This window comes from Spinacia oleracea, chromosome 2 (assembly GCF_020520425.1).
Source record: "Spinacia oleracea cultivar Varoflay chromosome 2, BTI_SOV_V1, whole genome shotgun sequence".
In the NCBI taxonomy this organism is placed as follows: domain Eukaryota; kingdom Viridiplantae; phylum Streptophyta; class Magnoliopsida; order Caryophyllales; family Amaranthaceae; genus Spinacia; species Spinacia oleracea.
In genome coordinates, this window is record NC_079488.1 from 19,809,080 (window position 1) to 19,818,305 (window position 9,226).

The 9,226-nt window shown below is 34.4% G+C and overlaps 2 long non-coding RNA genes across 2 annotated transcripts; one reads left to right on the top strand and one right to left on the bottom strand.

Annotated features, from left to right (window-relative positions):
- Positions 1 to 463: 463 nt before the first annotated feature.
- On the bottom strand, positions 464 to 4,470 carry LOC110788872 (uncharacterized). The gene is made up of 4 exons (XR_008927520.1): positions 4,142 to 4,470; positions 3,502 to 3,552; positions 1,052 to 1,872; positions 464 to 875 (listed from the first exon to the last, which is right to left on the bottom strand). It is a non-coding gene; the product is annotated as an uncharacterized lncRNA (long non-coding RNA).
- Positions 4,471 to 6,682: 2,212 nt separating this feature from the next.
- On the top strand, positions 6,683 to 9,226 carry LOC130466818 (uncharacterized). Its single transcript, XR_008926962.1, has 4 exons — positions 6,683 to 7,098; positions 7,212 to 7,483; positions 7,894 to 7,961; positions 8,913 to 9,226. It is a non-coding gene; the product is annotated as an uncharacterized lncRNA (long non-coding RNA).

Here is a 9,226-nt window from a genome sequence, read left to right on the forward strand (position 1 = left end):
GAGCAAAAATATTTGCTCATTTGTGTAAACTATAAAAAATGAGCATAAATGCTTTCCTCATTGTGTAAACTATAAAAAATGAGCAATTTTTTTGAATGTTAAGTAAGCTGAGATTTTATAATATTTTGCTCATTTAGACACAATGAGCAAAAGTTTTGAATATTAACAAACCTACACTTTAAAATTTTATAAATGAGCAAAAATATTTTCTCATTTGTGTAAACTATAAAAAATGAGCAAAGTTTTTTAATGTTAAGTTATCTGAGATTTTAAAATATTTTCTCATTTAGACACAATGAGTAAAAGTTTTGAATATTAACAAATTCGAACTTAAAATTTTGCTCATTTGTTTGTAACTATAAAGGTTTAAATTTTTATATGCACTAATTAAACCGATCCTTGGTCCTTAAAAGAAAAATAAGAATAGTTAGTTTCTTATTTCTTGAAACATAATACCGCAAAGAAAACATGAACCGATAAGAACTTAATAATATTAACCCAAAAATGCCAAAGTAAATAAAACAATACAAAAAGTAAAGATTAACCTACGTGGGATTCGAACCCACATTTTTTGTGCATTTGCACAATGCTCTACCTATTGAGCTAGTATGCTGGTGTTTTTAAGTAGAATCAACAAAAGTAAAGCAAAAACCAAAAAAAAAAAGTGAACCAAAATAATTCAAACCTTGAGCTAATAGGTATCACTTGACTAGAAAACAGCAACAACCGACCAACATCAACAGATTTCACGAAGTCAACGCAGGTCAACTCTTGCCAAATAATTAATTAATTGACCTAGATTTCTCCTCTTTATATCTAGATCATGGCTGCTAATCTGCCATGCCCTGGTTGCTGCTTCAATAGACCAGCCAAACCTGGAATCCAATTAAGTACGAGAATTAAACTTGCACATGAGCGTATTGATTGGATAACAAATACTTTGAATATATATCCAATTATCCATGAATACATGTTATTGTTCCTTAATTCAGGAGGTGATATGTCTCAAAGAGCGCAGTTACAAGAAAGAAAAGAAAAAAGGAAATCATACAGACGGGAGAATGGTTGCAGTGCTTAAGGCTCATCTCCAACAGGATTATGGAAATCTAAGCATGAAGTTGGTCAGCTCTTGTCTACCACATCAGTAGAAGCAGGAGCTGTTGCATAAGGTTTCATGGTAATAACTACATTGTCATCGACACCTTGTAGAAGAAACTCTCCGTCATATATCAAAATCTTCCTCTTCTTTGCACCATTTAGTGTTCCAACGACAGCTTCAAGTATGTTTGAGCAAAGATCATCATGAAACAGGACACCAAAGGTGACCTATATAATATATATATACAAATAAGGATCAAATAAGATTCAAGCAAACATGACATTGCAGGAAAATAATTTTGAAAGGTATGTTGTATATGTTAACAGTTGTAACATTTCAACAAGGGATGCACCCTTTTAGGACAAATAATCCTCCCAGCCGATAACTGTTGACAAACAGCCGAGTAAAGTGGTTAATACTGTAATTACGAATTATCTGAACATATAATTTTCTGAATTGTAATTTGAAGTTGATATTCATACAGTAATTAGGTTGATGAAATATATAGGCGCCTCGCAAAATTTTGAACAAAAGCTGTGCTGGGAATAAATCTCAACACGATGCTTTATTTGTTGGTGATGTTCCAAGCTTCAACGCGATTTATCATTGCAGTTAGACTACTAAAAACGGCTAAGCATTCCAAATTGTCCACAGGTAAACACATTTTGGACTCCCTGACTCCCTTGGAAACACCTTTTCGAAGGCAGATTAAATATCTTCAGAGCAACATTATCTTATTTTCAACAAAACTTGGAAATACTGTGGACACATCCCTGTAATGGAGCATTAGTCAGTCTAATGCTTGAACTTCAACAACAAATTATGCCCTGATATGAAATATAGGGGTTTAAGCTCATGACCTCACATGAGGACTGAAACCTTATGACTAGTTGACTACATTATGACGTTACGAGCTAGCTTCAGCAAACCATCCCCACTTTTTACAAAGTTCAAGTATAAATTCCAACTAGTCCCTAATGCCCTATGCTGCAAGAACAAGATGTAGTAAAGCTCGTACAACATAAACATGCTCTCATTGATAAACAAGCTTCAAGTGGAAAAGAATCAGAGCCAAACAACATTGTTTGGAATGACTGAGAAAGAACTCTGATGGACATTTCGTAAAAAAGTGAACCAATTAGAAACGGAGGGAGTAGTTATTTTATGGAGTATAATTCAGAACAACTCTTTGTTGTTAGAACAGGTCCTGTCATTCTTATTAAAATAATTCAGCAAAGAAAACATTTAGCACTAGGAAATCGAAATCCTATGCGGTTGAATAGCAGTGACCGTGACAGTGAAGATAAGGTATGATATAATGAGGCATGACCACATGAAAGTATATCATACTTTTATAAAATGTACTTAAACAATTGACAGGAGCCGGAGTTCTGAAATGCTGAAGATTATGTCACTCTTTTTTAAACCAAACCCTCAACTTTTGTTCAGCCATTTACTAACTAACAGCAAATGAATGGATTTATCTTACCAGTTCTTGCAAAGCATTAAGGGCCTAACCTTGCCAATATCTCATTTATAATCATTTCATTTCAGTGTGGAAAAACATCATGATGTTTAGCGATGCCTTCTTATTCTACGAGTTATACCAAGTCGATTATAAGTTGGAACTATGATAATATACATTTATATACATATAAGGTCAAAGCAAGGTCTTTCAAAGTGTTGGGCTCCAAGGAGGTAGCTCAATTCGTTCTCCAAAATAAAGCCCAAAACAGGTCAGACCCTACCCTGAGTCACAAAGTTGTACATGATGTTGTGCCCCCGATAATGCATAAAACAACACCAACTACTAGGATCTGGCATGACACCCTTCCCATGAATATCCCATTCTAAGATCTTAATACAATCGAACAATCAGCATATTCATCACTAGGATAGGACAGTATTCCCCACATCCTGGGTGTTTCTTGAACTTAAACCTATACACTAGATTAAGACGGTTAAACCATAATCAGGCAATATATCAACAAATTCGACTCTGACATCCGCAGTCTAGATCAACAAATTCTACAAACTATACCAAGTCGATTATAAGTTGGAACTATGGTAATATACATTTACATACATATATTACGTGTATTACAAATGATGTTTATTTATGCAAAAGAGCAAAATAAATTTACTCATTTATGCAAATGAGCAAAGCAAAACAAAATTTATGCAAATAAATGAGCAAATGAACAGAATTATGATCTCAGTTTTATCCCAAAACTCGCTCATCAATCTATACAGAAGAACGTTATTCACAAATCACAACACATAGTCACCTCAAAACTCCAATCCTTGCCAGTAGTATCAATGGATACGAATTAAATTTAGTTAAGGACAGATGGACATCAATACCAATTAAAAACATACAATGTAAGATGGAGTATACATACCATAAGCGCGGGAATTACGTCACAAAATAGCCAAGTCGCAGAAATTGCAACCTGCAAACAGAAAACAAACATGGGAGTTAAACAAATTGAACTTAATCTCTTCTTTTCTTTCATCTTATTTTGCATAATAACTAACAAATAATCACAAAGATTGATTAGCATAATAACAAATAAATAATCAAAATACGTTAATAAGGCACAGTATGTGGGTTTAACCCCAACATTTCTCTGGCATTTTCACAAGAAATCTTACCCCCCCACCCCCACACACACGCTAAGGATTCTTCTAGTCCAAAAGTTTCAATGAAAATCGATAAATACAAGCACTGGTTTCAATGAAAGACGAACAAAACTTCAAATCACAAACTAATTCAACCAATTGAAGAACACAAATAAACCATCAAAAAATTATTCTCGTGAAATCGACCTAACTCTCAAATTTTAAAAATTACAGCATACAATCATAACAAATACGAGGGAAAGACAAATTCATTAGCATAATAACTAACAAATAATCAAAATACGCTAATTCGAAGAAAAGAAAACCTAAGTCATAAACCTCAATCGAAAAATCAGAAGAAAGAAAAATGAACCAGGACAAAACTTCAAACGAAAAACAAAAGAAATAAAAATCAAATACCTAACATGGAAAATCGAAGATCAATCAAAGCAACTGGGCAATAGATCTCCGAAATGGGGGTGAAAGATGGCTCGCTGAATCGCAGGAGAGGAGAAAATAAAAATAAAAGAAATTTCACAAATTGCAGCATAGGAGACGACGGGTGGAAGATGGCAGCGTGAGAGATAGTGGCGGCGCGGTGGTTGCACCAGTGGTGGTGACGGTGAGCAGAGAGAATCACGAAGGAGAGCAAACATGGTGAAGAGAGAAGTGTTGAAGGTAACTCGTGAGGAGAGAGAAAGTACTTGTTTTCTTTTTCATAATTTACTCGATTTTTTTTGCAATATTTACAAGTATGCCATTATGATAATGTGTAGGAGTGGTCAGATCTGATCTTAGTGAACGAATGAGAATGCTTCTCATTCTTTTTATTTTAAGCTTCCTTCTCATTTGAGTGTAAATCTTTCTATATATATATATATATATATATATATATATATATATATATATATATATATATATCTTACAACCTTTAAAAGTGAGGGCTTGATTTCAACTATTCATCCAATAGTGTGATACCCAAAATACCCTTGCATAGCTTACATTTATCTTCTTTGCCCTTCATTCATCACAGCTTCCTGGCACGTTGCTTCACTTAAAGATTTCTGTAGGTTCTTTCTCTCTCCCTTGCCTCTCTTCCTCCATCCCTTTCTCTCTCAAGATCCTCTCCATCTCCCATTGCGCCTCCCCCTCCATCCCTTTCTCTCTCAAGATCCTCTCCATCTCCCATTGCGTCGGCTCCCCCAATCGTTCTTCCCTTTATTTTGTTGTTCAACCTGTCTACTTTTATCGGCACAGATCTATCGGAGATGTGGACAAGATGAATTGGGCCAAAGGTTCCAGTTCATCTTGTTCCACATTTCTGGGAGATTTTGTCCCGTTTTTTGGCGTCTTCGTGTCCACCATCGCTATGGCCTTTGGATTTTGGTGCTTGCCTTTTCTTTTCTTTCTGTTTTTTCAAAGTTTATGATCTGACATTGTAGTTTCCCCTGAGTTCCTTTGTTTATTGAACATGTTCCGCTGTTTTTTTCATCTTAAGATCGGCCGGAATTGTTCCAGATCTAGATTATGGGTTGCCGTCTTTGATTGTTTCAATTACCTCCACATCTAGGTTATGGGTTGTCGCGCGTATTTGACTTTTTCAGTTACCTGGTTCATTAGTGTTTTCGATCTGTTTAGTTTACCTACTGATTTTGTTACATTTTTATTGCTGATTTTGCATGTGAAAGGGTCATTCCTTTACCAACATCAGATTGTAGTCAAGTGGTTGACTTAGCTAAATTTTCATTGATGTTTCTTTCGTGTAATCTTAGCAAACCCATTCATTAGAAAAGAGTGAAACAATTTACTTTGTTAGTTGTAGGTAATGATGTGCATTTTATTTCCCTAAAAAACAAACAGTTGTATAGTTTCTCTTTTTCTATGGTCAATTTGGTATTACAGAGTCAATTTTAGGGTGTTTCCAAATTGACCATACTAAAATCAGTTGTACGAAATTGACCATACAATTTGTTTCCTATGATGAAATGGCTACTGGTTTAGCTGCAATGACTATGTTATACCAATTTTAGGGTCAATTTGGTATAATGTATGATCGATTAATAGGGGTTTTGTAAGTTTGTTATTGCAATTTGGTGGGTTTCTCCGTTTCTGATTTCTGGGTTTTGTGTGTTTAATTATTTAATTATTATTATTGTTTGATGATTGCTAAATTTTAGTCAATTTGATGTCGGTAATATAGTTTCCTATGAATTTTATTTATACTTATTTGCTGATTATTTTATCTATAATTATTTGCTGATTATTTGCACTGGAAAAAAAAAATATTTGCTGATTATCTGTGGTTTTCCACCTGTCTTAAAGGTTTAATAGAAGTAAGAAAGGGAACGAAACCAGAGAAGCTGCGAGCTCTTGATTCGTCTTCGTGCAAGGTATCTTAAATTTATCAATTTTCGGGTCTTGCCCGTTAACTCGGGTTGGGTAGACCTCTAAGACCCGTGCGAGGTTCCTGGCCGGGTAGGCTTGTGCGAGGTTTTGGCTTTTGATTTTTCCAGTGAAGGAAGAAATATTTTTATTTTAAAAAGAAAATAAAAAAATGACAAAAGGGTGCAATTCATTGCACATGGGGAAAAAGGGTTTTGGAGTCCATTTGTTCCAAACATGGGGCCAATATTAACAATAAGCAAAGGATAAGGGTGCAATTTCCCACTTTCTCACTTTTTATTGTGGTACAGATCATACAAGAAGTTATTGTTGCTAACTCAAATAAAGATTTAGCAGAGGGTAGTTGGGATAGACTTGATTCAGGTCATATTAGGTTAATTGCAAATTACATCCCCGCTTGGTATGGATTATTAAAACTTTAGTCGTAATAGGGTCTACTATAATTAGCTTGTTATTCCTACTACTCCAGATTCCCTAATTGTTTGCCCATGCATATATATAGTGTTTTATTAAGGTTTGGTTGTACAAATTTGAGAAGAGACAAAAGTGGTGGACCAAATGTATTTTATGTGAGAGTAGAGTTGTTGTGCCATGAGTTTTTATGGTAATAGAGCAATCTTTTAGGGACGACCTAATATGGCACATGAGGCAAACAAATAGGGACATTGGGAGTACATACGAAGTACAAGTATTAAATCTATTTGGACTGGTGAAAGTCAAAACAGCCATCTTGTTTTGGATACATACAGATATGCAATCAAATTATTTACAAGTTTTGATACTATACTCAAATTGGCAGCTGGTTTGAATATTGTAAACTTTGTAATTGGCTCGGAATTAGATTCGGGGTTGTGGAGCTATGTGTTGGAATCTGACCTCTAGCATAAATTTCATTACTATATTTTTCTTTTCATAGTAGTTCAAGTTGACAAGAACCAAGTGAAAACAAATTAACATACAAGTCCTATACAAATGTACTGCCTATTTATGAGTAGAATGCTTAGTATTTCAGAATATATTGATTATGAAGATTGTACCTAATGTAAGTCCTAATTTTCTCTGATTTTGCAATTTCTTGATAAAACAGGAATAAGCAGCAGCAGAGCAGATTTTTTAAAATTTGGCTTGCCACTTTACAAAGCAGCTCTGGAAGGCAACTGGCCTGCTGCGGAACACATTCTGCAGCAATCTCTGGATTGGATCCGACACCCAATAGCGAAAGGAGGAGAAAGGGTTCTTCATATTGCAGCAACAGCAAAGTGCACCCATTTTGTAAAAGAGCTGGTGAAGCTCATGATCAAAGGTATTGTTAGAATATGCCTTGAATCGGTCCACCATCGCTACGGCCTTTGGATTTTGGTGCGTGCCTTTTCTTTTCTTTCTGTTCTTTCTGTTTTTTCAAAGTTTATGATCTACAATTTGTTTCCTATGATGAAATGGCTACTGGTTTAGCTGCAATGACTATGTTATACCAATTTTAGGGTCAATTTGGTATAATGTATGATCGATTAATTGGGGTTTTGTAAGTTTGTTGCTGCAATTTGGTGGGTTTCTCCGTTTTTGATTTCTGGGTTTTGTGTGTTTAATTATTTAATTATTATTATTGTTTGATGATTGCTAAATTTTAGTCAATTTGATGTCGGTAATATAGTTTCCTATGATTTATTTATACTTATTTGCTTATTATTTTATCTATAATTATTTGCTAATTATTTGCACTTGAAAAAAAATATTTGCTGATTATCTGTGGTTTTCCAACTGTCTTAAAGGTTTAACAGAAGTAAGAAAGGGAACGAAACCGGAGAAGCTGCGAGCTCTTGATTCGTCTTCGTGCAAGGTATCTTAAATTTCTCAATTTTCTTATGTTATTTAATCTTTAATTGACGTGGAAATTTTAAATTATGTTTGGTTTAGATTCTTCCTCATTATTTTATTCTTTGAATTGCTTTAGTTTGTATGTTTGTGTCCTTTGAAGTTGTAATCAGTAATTCAGTATACATCATTTTTTTGTTACAAATTTCAATTGTTTGATTAGAGTGTTAATCTGTATTATGGATTAATATGGTGGTTATTCTGCTAATATGAACATTTTGATTGGATTTTATTCGTTCATTTTTTCATTTGAAATCTTGCCTTGGATCACGGGAAATGAAAAAGTTTGGGGACTTAAGTATTTAGGGTTCTGTCATTCTATCTACCCAAGTTCATAAGTTCGCTTGAATTTGAAATGGGGGCATCAAAAGCTCTTAATGAGTAATCTATATTGAGTTGACTTAAATGGTTATCTCTCGCTTTACTAACTTTTTAATTTCTCAAATTGGTTTAATTATTTTGAATTTAATCTTTGAATTGGAACTATTGATGAAGTTTTCAAGTGATATAATGAACTACTATATTACCAGATTTTAAAAGTTGATAAAAATCTGTAAATTGTCACTCCCTCTGAAGTGTTACTTCTTAATCTTGGGAAAGCCTAATTATAGATTGCAAACAAGAATAGAGATATGAATTATTGTCTCTTATTGTAGCTAAACCGTAATTGATTGTTGGATTTAATGCCCTACTCGTACTGTATGATTATCTCTTGCTTATTGGGGTGGTTTTTTAAAGCAGTATATAAGCTTCTAGACTATGGTTTGTAAAATGGGAAAATGGAGATGAGTTCGAAGTTGTATTGATGATCAATCACATGAAAGCAAATGTGATTTTTATTTAATGAAATTTGCGTTTGATAAATCCTGTTAAGTTTTCTATTATAGTCTCTTATAACATAGTGTTTGCACGTCAGGTTTGGTCATTAGTGAGGAGATTCGATCAACCTCAGAAGTATAAGCCATTTGTTAGCCGATGTGTGGTGCAGGGAAATCTTGAGATTGGAAGTGTAAGAGAGGTTGATGTGAAATTCGGGCTTCCAGCGACTACGAGCACTGAGAGGTTGGAGGTTCAGGATGACAATGAGCATATTCTCAATATCTAGATTATTGGTGGAGATCATAGGCTAAGGGTATGGTGCTTCCTGTCTATGAGTTATATTGCTTTTATAGGTATTTTTGTGTCTGCCTGTTTTCGGGGAGGAGGAAGGGTAGGGAGTGGGTGACAGTG